The sequence below is a fragment of the Suricata suricatta genome, chromosome X, assembly GCF_006229205.1.
Source record: "Suricata suricatta isolate VVHF042 chromosome X, meerkat_22Aug2017_6uvM2_HiC, whole genome shotgun sequence".
Taxonomy (NCBI): Eukaryota; Metazoa; Chordata; class Mammalia; order Carnivora; family Herpestidae; genus Suricata; species Suricata suricatta.
The window spans coordinates 90,737,202-90,744,274 of record NC_043717.1 but is presented as its reverse complement, the minus strand read 5'-3'; the positions used below and the strand labels follow the sequence as shown (position 1 = coordinate 90,744,274).

The window sequence follows — 7,073 nt, the reverse complement described above, 5'->3', positions numbered from 1 at the left end:
CCATTGTTTCTTTAGTGATTTTCTGTCTGGTTGATCTATCCATTGCTGTCAGTGGAGTATTAAAGTCCCCTGCAATTATCAAATTCTTATCAGTAAGATTGTTTCTGTCTGCGATCAATTGTTTAATGTATGTGGACGCTCCCAAATTTAGCACATAGATATTTACAATTGTTAGCTCCTCCTGATGGAGTGACCCTGTAATTATTATATAATGTCCTTCTTCATCTTTTGTTACTATCTTTACTTTAATGTCCAGTTTGTCTGATATAAGTATTACTTCTCTGGCTTTCTTTTGGCTTCCAGTCGCATGATAGATATTTCTCCATCCCTTTACTTTCAACCTGAAGGTATCTTCAGGTCTAAAATGAGTCTCTTGTAGACAGAAAATAGATGGATTTTGTTTTTTTATCCATTCTTCTACCCTGTGTCGTTTGGTTGGACCATTCAGTCCATTTCCATTCAGTGTTAGTATTGAAAAATGTGGGTTTAGATTCATTGTGATCTCCATAGAGTTCATGTTTATAGTGGTGTCTCTGGCACCTTGTATTCGTTGCAACATTTCTCTCATAGAGTCCCTCTTAGGATTTCTTGTAGGGCTGGTTTGTTGGTCATGAATTCTCTCAATTTTTGTTTATTTGGGAACACCTTTATCTCTCCTTCTATTTTGAATGACAGGCTTGCTGGATAAAGGATTCTTGGTTTAATATTCTTCCTGTTCATCACATGGAAGATTTCCTGCCATTCCTTCCTGGCTTTCCAAGTTTCATTTGATAGGTCTGTAACCACTCTGATAGGTTTCCCTTTGTATGTTAGGGTCCTTTTATCCCTAGCTACTTTCAGAATTCTCTCCTTATCTTTATATTTTGACATTTTCACTATGATATGTTGTAGTGTGTGCACGGGCGCACAGAAGCAGGGACGCGAGGATAAGGGAATGAGGAAAAGAATAGAGAATCAAAGGATGGGAACAGGAGGGACAACATGTGCGGTGCTCATATTGCCACTTTGTTTCTCACATGCAAGTAGTTTTATACATAACACAGACACAGCTGTGAAAAGACTTTTCTTCTAGATAACATTTTCTCTGTTCTTACTGTTATTGTTGTACAACACTTCCTGGAGACATTACTACCTTAAGGATTGCCAAATCTTGAAAGACATTTATCCAATTAACATTTTACTCAAGAATCTTGAAGGACATTTGTACAATTAACATTTTAACTCAAGAGATTTAACCTCTGAGGAACTGGGACAGCTGCAAGGGTTGTAAGGGCATGAGAGCTTTTGCTCGCTCACGCTCTTCCTACTAGCTCCTTGCTGCTGCTTCCCATAACATGTCATGCCGAAGGTCAATTAAAGTTATGTCTCAAGGGGCTTCTTTGTGCCTCTTGTATTTGAATGTCTATTTCTTTCTCCAGATTTGGGAAATTCTCAGTTATAATTTGGTTCAGTATCCCTTTAGGACCTCTCTCTTTTTCTTCATATTCAGGAATTCCTATGATAGGGATGTTATTCCCTTTAATTGTGTCACTCAGGTCTTGATTTCTCCTTTCCTGCTCCTGGATCAATTTTTCTCTTTTTTTCCCAGCTTCCTCTTTTGCTATAACTGTGTCATCTAATTCACCTATTCTTCTCCCTGCCTCTTCAGTCCATGAAGTGACTGCCTCCATTTTATTATTCACCTCATTTATAGCCTTTTTTAACTTGTCACACCTATTTTGAAAGTCCCTAGTCATTGTATCAGTAGCGTCTCTGATGCTTTATTCAAGCCCAGCGATTAATTTTATGACAAATGTTTTAAATTCTTGTTCAGTTATGCTGTTTAGATCTGTTTTGAGCAGTTCTGTGGCAGTGCCTCCTTCTTGGAGTTTCTTCAAGGGAGAATTCTTTCATTTTGTCATTTTGGCTAGTTTTCTGTCTCTTGTCAGTTTTAAAAAACTCATTGTGTGCTCACTTCAGCAGCACATATACTAAAATTGGAATGACACAGAGAAGATTTGCATGGCCCCTGCACAAGGATGACATACAAATTCGTGAAGCGTTCCATATTTTATCCCAGAATACTGAAAAGGAACCATGGACTGAAGGGGAAGGGGGAGGGAGGGGGGGTGATGGTCATGGTGGGGGTCACTTGTGGGGAGAAGCACTGGGTGTTATATGGAAACCAATTTGACAGTAAACTATTAAAAAAAACAAAATATTTGATAAAATTAAAAAAAAAAAGCTCATTGTGCACTGTGCACCTGTTCGTATTGCTCTGTTAAATGATGCTTATTGACTGTCCAGGGCCTGTGCTTTCAGGAAATCTTCTTTTAGTGGTGTCTTCATTTCTCTTGTTGTTGCTTTGGTTATTTTACTTCCCTACTCAGCTATATTTGGGACTCTCTGTCATGTGTTCTTTGGCTTGTTTCTTGAGGTAGCCCTGAAAAGGAAAACATACAGCAAACACACATGGTCATAGAATTTATTCTTAACAATTTTCTTATATATCATACAGCAGTGTTATCTGTATTCATTATGGCAGATCCCTTGGATTTATTTATTTTTTTATAACTTGAAGTTTATTCTTTTTGATCACCTTCTGGACAAAGATTTTGATGAGAGGTTCTTAAGGGCATTGCGTAAACTGTGCTTTCAAAATTTCATATCACTTATGGTCTGAACCAAATGGGTCCCACACCCACATAGTTAACAAATGGAGTTGCAATTGGTTGTATTTTGGTGTCCTCTTAGAGTTAATTAGTTCCTTTAGGAATCTTATCAGAATATAATTAGACTTAATGAATTTCCCAAAGGATCAACCATTTTGATACTTCATATTTAAACATGTCATTCACTTAAGCACCAGTGGGCCACAGTAATCCTGTATTTTCATGGCTTGTGGTCCATTGGAATTGCTTGTCTAATTAGAGCTAACCGTCTTCACAATAATCTCTCTGAGATTTGCTGAATCCATTGGATTTAATACACAAGTGTATTGGTAAGTGATTCAGGGCCTCTACAGTTGGATATGTTGTTCATGACATAACTGTATGTGGTGCTCCTGAATATAACAAAGGGCAATATATTTACATTTGCTTCCTAAAGTAAATAAATCATTTATCATTTTATGGGCAGATACATTTTTCTTCTCATATAGAATGAGCAGGATTATTTTGTCCAGCAAAAAAGTAAAAGAGGCAAATGTAAGAAAATTTCAACACAGGATTTTATCGATGTGGTCCTGTAGGCCACATAAACATCAACTGCAAATTGGGGAGAACAGATGGTCTAGAAAATGGAATGAGATGCCATTGGTATTTGGCAGGTATCCAGAAGATAGAACCTTCAGATGTGTTTTAAGTATGGTATCTGGCAAGTATAATGACAGGTAATATTCTAGCATTCAGGTAAGCAATGGGTATTAGAAGTTTTAGCCACAGGTGATAAGGTAGGACTTGTTAGTACATGGGAAATTCAGGAGTAGGCAATTTTCAGATTCAAAATAGGTGGCAGTTGGAATGGTTTGTTTTCTCTATGACTTGATTGAGAATGTCTTCCTCTAAGTTTTAGTCATTTTGAGATTACCTTTCCTTGGGAGAATCCTTCTGAAATGATGAATCCTTACATCTTTATCTCCTGTTCCAAGAGGTCAGCGTGACATACGATGTTTGCCTTGGTAATCACCAACTCTCTGTATAGGTCTGGAAGACTAAAATGACGCTTGACTAAACCTCCCTTGCTCCCCATATTCCCTCCCTGACCCTCACCAAAGCAAACCTAGCCAAAGTAAATAATTTATTCAAGATGAGAGCAACTGTTCTTTTTCCTACAGGTGTAGTTCTCCATAAAAAAAACAAACTATGTTATATGAAAATTCAGATATACAAAGGGGGTCATTGAGGCAAGTGGTATATGAAAGATTGATCCTCATAAAAGCTTTCACAATAGGATTCTCTTAGGTAGAGAGCTCTCTGAGTATATTTCAAAAAAGGTTTGATTTGCCAAACTTTGACTTAAATAAAACTCTTCAAGAACACAGAATATGTTCTTCTACCTGTAGTTTGTCTATATCGTTGCTCAGTATGTTTTGTTAAATACAGGAAGGGGGAAGACAAAGAGGAACCTACCTACCGAGATTTCAGTTACAAAGCATGGGAAAATCACATATGTTTCTACCATTACACATGTGCTATATGAACCTGTCATTGAAGTCTTACCATGACTTAGCCAGGTACTGCCAGTGAGGTATATAAAGTATTCAATTTATAAGGAAGTATATAAAAAGAGGGAGGGTTCTAGGACATGCCAAACAAAAGATTGCTAATAATAACTGATTTGGGTGATGTTGCACAAGAAGAAATGATCTCAAATGAGAGTTAGGAAGACAGTATGGAATCAGGACAGGGACATACATGTTAACAGTGGAATAGAAGAGAGATTTCAGTAATAGATCGATATATTTAATGACCTTTGACATATAACAGAGGTGATATGGCACATTAGAAGGAAAAAGAGATATTATTTAACAAATGAAACTAAAAAACCTGTACATATGGGAAAAATGAAATTTTATTCCTACCTTATACCATATTTAAAAAATCAATACTATGAAGATTAAGAACTTGACTACCAAAACCAAAATTTTAAGACTTAAAAGAAAAAGAGGTGATTAATTTTCTGACCTTGGAGTAAGAAAATAAAACATGAAGTGCCTAATCCATAAAATAAAGGATTGATAAATTAAATTTTTTGATCATCAATAAATACTAGAGACAAAATTGAAAGACAAGTTACACACTTGAAGAAAAGTATGTATTTGTAATGCATATAATAAAAAAAAAGTCAGGCGCCTGGGTGGCTCAGTCGGTTAAGCCTCCGACTTCGGCTCAGGTCAGATCTCACGTTCGTGGGTTCAAGCCCCACGTCGGGTTCTGTGCTGACAGCTAGCTCAGAGCCTGGAGCCTGTTTCAGATTCTGTGTCTCCCTCTCTCTGACCCTCCCCCTCTCATGCTCTGTCTCTTCTGTATCAAAAATAAATAAAACATTAAAAAAAATAAAAAAAGTCTTTGTATAGAGATTATATGAAGAAATCCTACAAATAGGGCAAGAACTAATATCCCAATAGAAAAATATAGGACTAGGCATTTCATAGAAAAAAACATATGGCCAATAAGCATAAAGAGATATACAACTTCACTTATACTCAGGGAAATATAGATTGGGCTCACAATGGGGTACCATTTTACATCCATCTGATTGATGAAATTTAGGTAACCTGAAAATACCAAGTTTTGGAGAGGATGTGTATGTGAGCTCTCTTTTACATTGCTGGTGGGAATATAATGTGATATAACTGCTTTATAAAACAATTTGGCATTATTTTGTAGACTTTAACATTTGCTACAACCCATGACCTACCATCAATATTATATTCCAAGAGAAACTTTAGCCCATATGTACCCAAAGGGATTGTTTATGGTGACATTGTTTGTAATAGCAAAATTTAGGTAATCACCCAAATTACTATGAATAAGAAAATGAATAAATGATATGTGGAATGTTCACATAATGGGATATTAGTGAAAATGAATAAATTACAGCCACAAACATGAATAAACCTTACTAATATGAGACTGAGTGAATAGAAAAAGAAAAAAAAACATAGAATATGACTCTTTTTGTAAAGTGAATAAACAAGTAACAAAACATTTCTTAAGGAATACAGGTATACTTGATAAAGTTAAAAAAAGGGAAGGGAATAATAAACGTAAAACTCGGGATGGTGGTTACTTTCAGGAAGGCATGGGGAGTCGGATAGTAGAGAAATATTAGTGATATTCCAGTTTGGGGTTTGGGCAGTGGGTTCATGGATGTTTATTAGGACATTAAGATAAATGAAAAGAATAATTCATACAGCAATGATAGTATAATCTTAACCAAGAATTATGATTAATTCAGTTCTGTACACCTGAGGTGCAAGAAAAATCCGAAACAATAAATCCTATGTGATTTATCACAAAATCCTATGTAATCTGGCTTTTGGCTTCCCTTCTGATTTAATTTCCTATCTCTCTCATCCTTGTGTATTCAGCTTCACCTACATTGCTTTTTCTTTTGGTCCTTGAACTTTTTAAACATGCTCTTGCCTCAGGGCCTAGAACATTTCTCCGTTAGATAATCACATGTCTTGCTCCCTCATGTCATTCAAGTCTACTCAAATATCTCAGCAAGGCTTTCTTTGAACATCCGTCTAATGTGCACCCCTATTATGCAGTCATTACACTCTGCTCTATTTCTCCTCACACTACATGCTGATGTATACATATGGTCTTTATTATTTGTCTTTCACCATATGGAAAATCCAGGGAGGCAAGGTTTTGCTTTGTCCACTGCTCTATTGCTGTTTAGCTACTTCCTACTTGTCCTTTGTCTCAGATGTTATTTCCTCCGGAAAATCTTTTCTGACTTTCCTAGTCTAGATTAATGTTTTTCTTCTGGGCTACCCTATTGTCCCATGATAACACAAAGATCAAATTCCTCACAGTTTTTTGTGGTTGGCTGTTTAGCATTCTGTCTCTTGCACTAAATATGTGTGTGTTTGGAGGACATAGACCCTGGTGTGTATGTATGTAATTAATCCCAGACATGTTAGTGTCCACTACATAGTATATGTTCAATAATGACTATTTCTTAAACAATAAAATAGATGTAGGAAGAGCAAGCAAGAAAGTGATCCAGCCTCAGTGCTTAGATGGCTGGTCAGATAAATGAAGAGGGAGATTAGCCATGTGGAATCAGTAAATTGTAGTATAAATAGGAAGAGCTGGATACTTTTTGGGTGAGACTTAGCTGTTGCGTTTCTGTAGAAGCTTTCTTTTTATGCAGACTTCAGTGAGCTTCATCTCACTGGGTATAGGGTCTTAAGAAATGCCCCAGGCTAGTTATATGTATACATTACCATAAGGAGCAGAAATCCAGAAGTCTTTTAATCACTCAGCATTTCTGCAGAGTTATAGTTCAGGGGAAACTCATAGGTGTATGATGATGCTGAGATCTTTTGAGATGTTAAGACAAGACTGTGTATAATTCAG

The 7,073-nt window shown here is 36.4% G+C and overlaps 1 non-coding gene across 1 annotated transcript; it reads left to right on the top strand.

The window, feature by feature from the left end:
- The first annotated feature begins 1,946 nt into the window (after nt 1-1,946).
- Nucleotides 1,947-2,053, top strand: LOC115284442. Its single transcript, XR_003905196.1, has one exon. It is a non-coding gene; the product is annotated as a U6 spliceosomal RNA (small nuclear RNA).
- The last annotated feature ends 5,020 nt before the right edge of the window (nt 2,054-7,073 follow it).